This window comes from Aotus nancymaae, unplaced genomic scaffold, assembly GCF_030222135.1.
Source record: "Aotus nancymaae isolate 86718 unplaced genomic scaffold, 86718_ANA_hifiasm-v0.15.2.pri h1tg000161l, whole genome shotgun sequence".
NCBI lineage: Eukaryota > Metazoa > Chordata > Mammalia > Primates > Aotidae > Aotus > Aotus nancymaae.
Genome location: NW_026988576.1, coordinates 4,849,662 through 4,861,382, shown reverse-complemented (window position 1 = coordinate 4,861,382; position 11,721 = coordinate 4,849,662).

The window sequence follows — 11,721 nt, the reverse complement described above, 5'->3', positions numbered from 1 at the left end:
TACTCATTTTTGAAATCTTTAGAAGTATAACTCTTTAAGTATAAACAATGACTCTCGGTCTTTGAGCTTGTTAGTGATTGAATGTGGGTTGCTTTGTTGTAATGGTACCTCTAATAGTATAATTTTTCATAAGTGAAGTCCTTGTAGCAAGTATAAATAGGTTGCAGTATATTACAATCATGAGGTTCCTTAATAAAGTGCTAATTGTAACTTGGCTTTAAATGTTACAGTTTGTATGCAAATTGGCCTGAGGGGAGTTGTTATTTGGTGTACCACACTAACATTAGTTTGTAATTTGTTTCAAGTGTCACATCATTATTACTAATATGTTAGATGCAGTTTATAGAAAAATACGGCTTTCTCATGAAAGAGAAATATATTTTGAGTCAGATGTTGTTGTACTTTAAAGGAAAGCAGACACTAGTCAGATTGAGAATTGACTGTTTCATACAGGTAGAAGACAGTGAAAATCTAACACATTAAGTGACTAAAATCTTTTTCCATTCCTAATTAAGCATTTACTATCCTCCTAGCAAAAGCTGTTTCTGTTATATTATCTGAATTTACAAAATACAGTTTTTCTGATGCTGGCTTATATTAGTACATTAAATTTTTTATTTTCCTTCTTATATAGAATTATTGTGAAAGAATACAAACAGATACAATTACCTTCTCATTGGTTTAGAGGGGACGGAACTGAAGTCTGTTTGAACGGCGGTAGTTTCCTTAAGAGCTGCCTTACGGGTGGTTGTCCGGATAATTGATTTGAAGGGTATGTGTGAGTTCTGAGGCTGGAAACGTGACAGTGAATACTCACTATGACTTGATTCAGTAACACTGGTAAGAGCAGCGCGGCTGTGTATGAACAGGAGTGCAGATGAAGTAACAGGGACTCACATTTGTCTCCATGTTCTACCAGTGTTAAGTTTCTGAAAGGTTACAGAAGCACTTTATTCCTTGATACCTACTACATGTCATGACGGAAAAATGTAAGAAACAAAATAAAACAAAACTCGAAGAACTTACTGAAGTAGTCTATACATTTCCTGAAATGTGCCTGACGGACCCAAGCATGAGGTTTCCTGCTCCCCACCTGGGAGGACAGTGAGTGAGACTGAACTGGGGTCAAGCTGTCGGGCATCAGAATGAAAACCCAGTGCTTGCCTTGGCTGGACTTAGAGCGTGGCCAATGGCAAGAGGTCTACTTTGCTGAGATTAAATTTCTGCTGGACATTCAGAAGTGTTCATGAAGCAGTAGGTTGTTAACAGATCCAGATATTAAGTAAATCATTAAAAAACCTCAAAAATACTAGCCAGTGAGCAATTAACCCATTTCATGTGGTTTTATTGGCTTGCTTATATTTTATTTTTATATAAAACACAGTATTCATTCATTATTGTTTAAGTCACTGATTCATTGAATTCTTTTTTTTTTTTTTTTTTTTTTAAATTTGAAATTATGGTCTTTAATATTCATTAAAAACTAGGTCATATTTTCTTTTTTTTTTTTTTTTTTTTTTAAGAGAAAGAGAGAGAGAGAATAGGAAGGAGAAAAAAGGAAGAGAAAGAGAGAGAGAGAATGGGGAGGAGGGAGAAGGAAAAGAAAGAGGGAGAGAGAATGGGAGTATTGCTTTCTTGCCCAGGCTAGAATGCAATTTAGTAATGGGTATTGAAAACCTCTTTTATACTGATAATTATACTTAATGATGTAGTCAGGAAGGAATAAGGGAAGAAGATAACAAACAAACAGCCAACCAATATTTAATTTAAACCTATGAAATGCTATGCGATTACTGAGGAGTGATTTACTTCCAATTATATAGTCACCTTTGGAATAGGTGTGAGGTGGTAATGTATGTTTTGTGTATTTGAAGTGGAGAGTTCTATAAATATTTATTAAGTTTACTTGTTCCGGGTCTGAGTTCAAGTTCTGAATATCCTTGTTAATTTTCTATCTCGTTTATCTATAGAATTGTTAGCTCTTCTTGTTGCATTGATCCTTTTGCCATTATGTAATGTCATTCCTCGCCTCTTTTGATCTTTGTTGCTTTAAAGTCTACTTTATCAGAGGCGAGAATTGCATCTCCTGCTTTTTGTTTATTAGTTTATTTTTACTCTCTGTTCAATTGGTAAATCTTCCTCCTTCTCTCTAAGTCTTTGTGTATTGTTGCATGTAAGATGGGCCCGGATGCAGCATACCGATGGGTTTTGGCTTTTTATCCAATTAAAATATATATAAGTTTAATACCAGCATTTGATGCTAGCTGGCTGTTTTGCCCATTAGTTGATGTGAATTTTTTATTGTGTTAAAGTTCTTTGCTTTTTGATATATTTTTGGAAAGGCTGATATTGGTTGTTCCTTTATATGTATAGTGCTTCTTTCAGAAGCTCTTGTAAAGCAGGCCTGGTGGTGGTGAACTCTCTAAGTACTTGTTTGTTCGCAAAAGATTTAATTTTTCCTTCGCACATAAAGCTTAGTTTGGCTGGATAGGAAATTCTGGGTTGAAAGTTCTTTTCTTTAAGGATGTTAAATATTGGTCCCCACTCTTTTCTGGCTTGTAGGGTTTCTGCTGAGAGATCTGCTGTGAGTCTGATAGGTTTCCCTTTATGGGTAACCTGACCTTTCTCTCTAGCTGCCTTTAGTATTTTCTCCTTCATTTCAACCCTAATAAATCTGGCGATTATGTGCCTTGGGGTTGGTCTTCTTGAAGAATATCTTTGTGGTGTTCTCTGTATTACCTGGAGTTGAATATTACCCTGCCTTGCCAGGTTGGGAAAATTTTCCTGAATGATATCCTGAAGAGTATTTTCCAACTTGGATTCATTCTCTTCATCACATTCAGGTACACCTATCAAACGTAAATTAGGTCTTTTCACATAGTCCCATATTTCCTGGAGACTTTGCTCATTCCTTTTCATCCTTTTTTCTGCATTCTTGTCTTCTCGTTTCATTTCACTGAGCTGGTCCTCGACTTCTGATATCCTTCCTTCTGCTTGATCAATTCGACTGTTTAAACTTGTGCATGCTTCGCGAAGTTCTCGTGTTGTGTTTTTCAGCTCCATCAATTCACTTATATTCTTCTCTAAATTGTCCATTCTCGTTAACAGTTCATCAAACCTTTTTTCAAGGTTCTTAGTTTCTTTGCATTGGGTTAGAACAAGTTCTTTTAATTCACAGAAGTTTCTTATCACCCACGTTTTGAAACCTGCTTCTGTTATTGGAACGCACGTGTAATCTATTAAGCCTTGTTCCGTTACTGATGAGGAATTGCAATCCCCTGTAGAGGGAGAGGCATTCTGATTTTGAGTATTCTCTACCTTTTTACGCTGGTTTCTTCCCTTCATTATATATTTGTCCATCTGTCGTCTTTATAATTACCGACTTTCTAACTGGGTCTCTGACGTCCAACTTGTTGATTCCCTGCACCGAAATCTGAGCAATCCACTGAGCCGGCCAAAAGAGCGGTGTTAAGATTGATGGTGCTTTTCTGCCCGGGAATCTCCGGACTCTGCACCAAGAACTGGCGTGCTAAGGCACCAGCAAAACCGCCGCGCCGGCCACAAGAGTCGCCCTGGCGACCCGTGGAGCTCCTCCACTGGGAATCTCGTGGTCCGTGAGCAACTAATATTCGTCTGAAAGTGTGGCGTCCTCTCGTTCTTTGCGCTTTCACTGGGAGGTACGTGCCCGAGCTGCTAATCATCAGCCATCTTGGATCTCTCTGGTCATATTTTCTTGTCTCCACCTCCCGATCAACCGCAATCCTCCATGAGACCCAGGCGCGCGCCAGCGATGGTTCCGCCTTCATTGAATTCTATAACTATATTTTGATATTATCATTATTTCTAAATAATTATTTTCAGATAATTATAAAACAAAATTAAACAAAATCTTTCTAAGTATGCTTATATTTTACTCTGCTAACATATTTCTGTGCACTGTGGAACCACACAGCCAGGAATACATGGCCCCTCTTATGGATGTCAAAGCTCGCTTTGGGGAAGTGCAGAGTGTGGGCCGCTCTTAGCCAACCATCATGAGTCCAGGGAGTTCAGGAGGGTAATTGATTTGAAGAATAAATCAGCAAGTTCACACTGGGGCTGGAAAACAAAGCCTCCCTCAGCATTTTAATAGATAGGCAATCATTAATTTTACCCCAAATTACAAGCATGCTTATAATGTTTCAACAGCTGTTGATTAATTGTTGAACAGCAATAATGGGAGGATGAGAAAATCTTGTTGATAGAAAGTTCATGAGGGTCAGCAGATTTATGTGAGCACAGCTGTCCCTTCCAGCCTCCAGTGAAACTGTCAGGCCACAGCGCTGCCTTGAACTTGCTCTTGTGGCTTACAGGATGCACTATTTCTTTAATTCTTTTTAATACATTGGGCTGATTTATCAATAAAGCCATTGCATGTTTTCACGTGAATGAACTTTGCAATTTTCATATTTCAAGAGGGTTCAAAGTCTAGAGAATTATGGCGAATCCATTTCTGATCCTAAATAAGAACATCTGAGCTGATGGAGATTTTTCAATGTGTTGCTGCCTTTGGACAACACATTTAAGAGGGTGCATGGGTGCGCTACTTTTTAGCTAGACTTTCTCTGGACATTTACCCTCTTTGAGCCTTATTTTAACTATCTCTAAAATGTAAATAATTCTAACTTTGCTATGATGTAACAATTGAAGAAGAAAACATATATGATATCTAAGTATAGAGATTAGTCCATTAAAAATATGAAATAAATCTTCCTCTTCCCTTCCCTTTCTCTGCCATTCCAAATGAATTTAAGAGTAATCAGATTTGTTTCTGTTAAAAAACAAATAAGTTAAACCATTATGTTTTACTTATCTGCTGTATTTTTTTTTTTATTTTTTATGCCTTTTTGATCTTAAAGCAAATTGAACTAATTTGTAAGTATATGGCAGATTCCAGAAGTATCTGTTTCATAAGTTTTTACAAGAATATGTGTGTTTAGGGAATAGGAATTATTTTTATTTAATAAGATTAGACCTGCATTCAACATTTCTGGATTACTATAAAATAAATATGAAAGAATCATACTTGGGAAGAATTTTTTTTTTTTTAATTATTATTATATCTTTATTAACAAGAACACCAGAGAGATTACCTTTCAGGACTAATTCATGTGGATAACACCAGGGCTTAGATGAACACATGGCACATTTGAATCTCAAGTCCCTGGGACAATGGATACATTTGTTATAATTTTTAAAAGTTATACTTAAGTTCCGGGATACATGTGCAGAGTGTGCAGGTTTGTTACATAGGTATACATGTGCCATGGTGGTTTGCTGTACCTATCAACCTGTCTTCTACATTCCCTTCCCTTGGCATCCCACTCCCCTACAGACCCCAGTGTGTGATGTTCCCCTGCCTGTGTCCATGTGTTCTCATTGTTCAGCTCCCACTTATGAGTGATAACATGTGGTGTTTGGTTTTCTGTTCTTGTGTCAGTTTGCTGAGAATGATGGTTTCCAGCTTCATACATGTCTCTGCAGAGGACATAAACTCATTCTTTCTTATGGCTGCATAGTATTCCATGGTATGTATGTGCCACATTTTTTTTACCCAGTCTATCATTGATGGGCATTTGGGAAATCTTTGATACTGTGAATAGTGCTGCAATAAACATACATATGCATGTGTCTTTATGGTAGAATGATTTATAATCCTTTGGGTATATACGCAGTAATGGGATTGCTGGGTCAAATGGTATTTCTAGTTCTAGATCCTCGGGGAATTGCTACACTGTCTTCCACAATGGTTGAACTAATTTACACTCCCACCAACAGGGTAAAAGTGTTCCTATTTCTCCACATCCTCTCCAGCATCTGTTGTTTCCTGACTTTTTAATGATTGCCCTTCTAACTGGCATGAGATTGGATCTCATTGTGGTTTTGATTTACACTTTTGTAATGAACAGGGATGATGAGATTTTTTTCATATATTTGTTGGCCACATAAATGTCTTCTTTTGAGATATGTCTGTTCATATCCTTTGCCCACTTTTTGATGGGTTTTTTTTTTTTTTTTTATAAATTTGTTTAAGTTTCTTGTAGATTCTGGATATTAGGTCTTTGTCAGATGGATAGATTGCAAAAATTTTCTCCCATTCTGTAGGTTGCTTGTTCACTCTGATGACAGTTTCTTTTGCTGTGCAGAAGTTCTTTAGTTTAATTAGATCCCATTTGTCAATTTTGTCTTTTATTGCCATTGCTGTTGGTGTTTTAGTCATGAAGTCTTTGCCCATGCCTATGTCCTAAATGGTGTTGCTTAGGTTTTCTTCTAGGATTTTCATATTTTTATTATAAAATCCTATTTAAACATAATTTAAGTCTTATGTTTAACTCTTTAATCCATCTTGAGTTAATTTTTATATAAGGTATAAGGAAAGGGTCCAGTTTCAGTTTTCTGCATATGGCTAGCCAGTTTTTCCAACACCATTTATTAAATAGGTAATTCTTTCCCCATTGCTTGTTTTTGTCAGATTTGTCAAAGATAAGATGGTTGTAGATGTGTGGTGTTATTTATGAGGCCTCCAATTTGTTCCATTGATCTGTATCTCTGTTTTGGTACCAGTACCATGCTGTTTTGGCTACTGCAGCCTTGTAGTATAGTTGGAAGTCTGGTAGCATGATGCCTCCAGTTTTGTTCTTTTGCTTATGATTGTTTTGACTATACAGGCTCTTTTGTGGTTCCATACAAAATTTAAAGTAGGTTTTTCTAATTCTGTGAACAAAGTCAATGGTAGCTTGATGGGAATAGCATTGAATCTATAAATTACTTTGGACAGTATGGCTGTTTCCAGGACATTGATTCTTCCTATCTATGAGCATGGAATGTTTCTCCATTTGTTTGTGTCCTCTCTTATTTCCTTGAGCTGTGGTTTCTAGTTCTCCTTCAAGAGGTCCTTCACATCCCTTGTAAGTTGTATTCCTGGGTATTTTATTCTCTTTGTAGCAATTGTGAATGGGAGTTCACTCATGATTGGCTCTCTGTTTGTCTATTATTGGTGTATAGGAATGCTTGTGATGTTTGCACATTGGTTTTGTATCCTGAGACTTTGCTGAAGTTGCTTATCAGCTTAAGGAGATTTTGGGCTGAGATGATAGGGTTTTCTAAATATAAAATCACTTCATCTGCTAAGAGACAATTTGACTTCCTCTCTTCCTACTTGGATACCCCTTATTTCTTTTTCTTGCCTGGTTGCCCTGGCCAGAACTTGCAATACTCTGTTGAATAGGGGTGATGACAGAAGGTATCCTTGTCTTCTGCTGATTTTCAAAGGGAATGGGTCCAGCTTTTGCCCATTCAGTATGATATTGGCTGTGGGTTTGTCATAAATAGCTCTTATTATTTTGAGATATGTTCCATCAACACTTAGTTTATTGAGTGTTTTTAGCATGAAGGATGTTTAATTTTATTGAAGGCCTTTTCTGCATCTATTGAAATAATCATGTGTTTTTTGTCATTGGTTCTGTTTATGTGGTGGATTACATTGGTTAATTGGTTTATGCTGAATGAGCCTTGCATCCCAGGGATGAAGCCGACTTGATTGTGGTGGGTAAGTTTTGTGATGTGCTGCTGGATTTGGTTTACCAGTATTTTATTGAGAAGTTTTGCATTGATGTTCATCAGGGATATTGGCTGAAATTTTTTTGTTTGTCTCTGCCAGGTTTTGGTATCAGGATGATGGTGGCCTCATACAAGGAGTTAGGGAGGGGTCCCTCTTTTTCTATTGCTTGGTATAGTTTTAGGAGGAATATAACCAGCTCCTCTTTGTACCTCTGGTAGAATTAGCTGTGAATCCATCTGGTCCTGGGGTATTTTTTGGTTGGTAGGCTATTAATTACTGCCTCAATTTCAGATCTTGTTATCGATCTATTCAGGGATTTGACTTCTTCCTGAGTTAGTCTTGGAAGGGTGTATGTGTCTAGGAGTTTTCCATTTTTTCTAGATTTTCTAGTTTATTTGCATAGAGGTGCTTATAATATTCTCTGATGATAGTTTTTATTTCTGTGTGGTCAGTGGTGATATCCCTTTTATTATTTTTTATTGTATCTATTTGATTCTTCTCTCTTTTCTTCTTTATTAGTCTGTCTACTGGTCTACCATTTTTGTTGATCTTTAGGAAAAAAACAGCTCCTGGATTCATTGATTTTTTGAAGGGTTTTTTTTGCATGTGTCTTTATCTCCTTCAGTTCTGCTCTGGTCTTAGTTATTTCTTGTCTTCTGCTAGCTTTTGATTTTGTTTGCTCTTACGTTTCTAGTTCTTTTAATTGTGTTGTTATGGTGTTGATGTAGATCTTTTCTGCTTTTTCTTGTGGGCATTTAGTGCCATAAATTTTCCCCTAAACACCACTTTAGCTATGTCCCAGAGATTCTGGTACATTGTGTCTTTGTTCTCATTGGTTTCAAATAATTTATTTATTTCTGCCTTTATTTCCTTATTTACCCAGTAGTCATTTCAAGACCAGGGTGTTCAGTTTTCATGTAGTTCTGCAGTTTTGAGTGGGTTTCTTAATCCTGAGTTCTAATTTGATTGCACTGTGGTCTGAGAGACTGTTTGTTATGATTTCCATTCTTTTGCATGTGCTGAGGAGTGTTTTACTTCCAATTATGTGGTCAATTTTAGAATAAGTGCCGTGCAGTGCTGAGAAGAATGTATATTCTGTTGATTTGGGGTAGAGAGTTCTCTAAATGTCTAATTAGTTCCACTTGGTGCAGAGCTGAGTTCAAGTCCTGAATATTCTTATTAATTTTCCATCTCATTGCTCTGTCTAATTTTGACAATGGGGGGTTAAAGACACCCATTATCATTGTGTGGGAGTCTATCTCTTTGTGGATCTCTAAGAACTTGCTTTATGAATCTGGGTGCTTCTGTATTGGGTGTGTATATATTTAGGATAGTCAGTGCTTCTTGTTGCATTAATCCTGTTACCATTTTGTAATGCCCTTCTTTGTCTTTTTTGATTTTTGTTGGCTTAAAGTCTGTTTTATCTGAGACAAGGATTGCAACTCCTGCTTTTTTTTTTCTTTCCGTTTGCTTGGTAGATATTCCTCTATCCCTTTATTTTGAGCCTATGTGGGTCTTTGCATGTGAAATGGGTCTCCTGAATACAGCACACCAGTGGGTCTTGAATCTTTATCCAATTTACCAGTTTGTGTGTTTTAATTGGGGCATTTAGCCTGTTTACATTTAAGGTTAATATTTATGTGTGAGTTTGATCCTGTCATTTTGATGCTAGCTGGTTATTTTGCCCAGTAGTTGATGCAGTTTCTTCATAGTGTCGATGGTCTTTACATTTTGGTGTGTTTTTGCAGTGGCTGGTACTGGTTTTTCCTTTCCATACTTAGTGCTTCCTTCAGGAGCTCTTGTAAAACAGGCCCAGTGGTGACAAAATGTCTCAGCATTTGCTTGTCTTTAAAGGATTTTATTTCTCCTTCACTTAGGAAGCTTTGTTTGGCTGGATATGAAATTCTGGGTTGAAAATTATTTTCTTTAAGAATGTTGAATGTTGAATATTGTCTCCCACTCTCTTCTGGCTTGTAGGGTTTCTGCTGAGTGATCTGCTGTTAGTTCAATGGGCTTCCCTTTGTGGGTAACCTGACTTTTCTCTCTAGCTGCCCTTAATATTTTTTCCTTCATTTCAAGCTTGGTGAATCTGATGATTACATGTCTTGGGGTTGCTCCTCTCGAGGAGCATCTCTGTGGTGTTCTCTGCATTTCCTGAATTTGAATGTTGGCCTGTCTTGCTAGGTTGGGGAAGTTATCCTGGAAAATATCCTGAAGTGTCTTTTACAACTTGGTTCCATGCTCCCTGTCACTTTCAGGTGAATCAAATGTAACTTTGGTCTCTTCACATAGTCCCATATTTCTTGGAAGTTTTGTTTATTTCTTTTCATTCTTTTTTCTCTGTCTTGTCTTCACACTTCATTTCATTAAGTTGATCTTCAATCTCTGATATCCTTTCTTCTGCTTGATTGATTCACCTATTGATACTTGCGTGTGCTTCACGAAGCTCTCGTGCTATGTTTTTCAGCTTTAACAGGTTACTTATGTTCTTCTCTAAACTGGTTATTCTAGTTAACAGTTCCTATAACTTTTTTTATCAAGATTCTTAGCTTTCTTGCATTGGGTTAGAAAACGCTTTTTTAGCTTGGAGGAGTTTATTACCCACTTTCTGAAGCCTACTTCCGTCAATTCATCAAACTTATTCACTGTCCAGTTTTGTTCCCTTGCTGTCGAGGAATTGTGATCCTTTGGAGAAGAAGAGGCATTCTGGTTTTTGGAATTTTCAGCCTTTTTGTGATGGTTTTTCCTCATCTTTGTGGATTTGTCTACCTTTGGTCTTTGATGTGGTGACCTTCAGATGGGGTTTTTGAGTGGTCAATGTTTTTGTTGATGATAATGGTATTGCTTTCTGTTTGTTAGTTTTCCTTCTAACAGTCAGGCTCCTCTTCTGCAGGTCTGCTGGAGTTTGCTGGAGGTCCACTCCAGACCCTGTTTGCCTGAGCATCACCAGTGGAGGCTGCAGAGCAGCAAAGATTTCTGCCTGTTCCTTCCTCTGAAAGCTTCATCTCAGAGGGGCACCTGCCAGATGCCAGCCAGAGCTCTCATGTATGAGATGTCTGTTGACCCTTGCTGGAAGGTGTCTCCTTGTCAGGAGGCACAGGAGTCAGGGACCCACTTGAGGGGGTCGTCTGTCCCTTAGCAGAACATGAGAGCTGTGCTGGGAGATCTGCTGCTTTCTTCAGAGCCAGCAGGCAGGAATGTTTAAGTCTGCCGAAGCTGCTCCAATAGCTTCCCTTTTCCCAAGGTGCTCTGTTCCAGGGAGATGGGAGTTTCATCTAGAAGTCCCTGACTGGGGCTGCTGACTTTCTTTCAGAGGTGCCCTGCCAAGAGAGAAGGAATCTAGAGAGACAGTCTGGCTACAGCAGCTTTGCACAGCTATGATGGGCTCCACCCAGTCCGAAATTCTCTGTGACTTTGTTTACTCTATGAGGGGAAAATTGCCTACTCAAGCCTCAGTAATGGTGGATGGCCCTCTCCTCACCAAGCTTAAACATCCCAGATAGACTTCAGACTGCTGTGCTGGCAGTGAGAATTTCAAGCCTGTGGATTTTAGGTTGCTGGGCTCCATGGGAGTGGGAGCCATTGAACAAGACCACTCGGTTTCCTGGCTTCAGCCCTCTTTCCAGGGGAGTGAATGGTTCTGTCTTGGTGGTGTTCTAGGTGCCACTCAGTTTGAAATGCAGAAGTCACCAACCTTCTGCATTGGTCTCACTGGGAGCTGCAGACCAGGGCTGTTCCTATTCAGCCATCTTGCCAGGGAATCCTCAATGGATGCTTCTTTATCATATTCAAAGCTGCAGTCATCCAGGTAAAGAGAAACAGCTTGGACCTACCCATCAGAACAGACTGTGTTCTGAAATAGTCAGTTGTTAGGAAATTTGTACCAGTAAATAAAACAGTTGTGCTTTAAATAGGAAAGATGCAAATATAGGTGCTCGATTTATTCAGAAGGTGGGAGCAGTGAAGGGAACCAATTTTCAAATTTCTTGTCTTAGAAAACATGACATGTCAGCACCTACTAAGGCAGGTGTTTCTGAAGCACAGACTTTGGCTTTAAGCAAATATTGCCTAACTTATCTGCCCAGAGAGAGAGATGACTTAATGCTGCATGGTTTCAATGA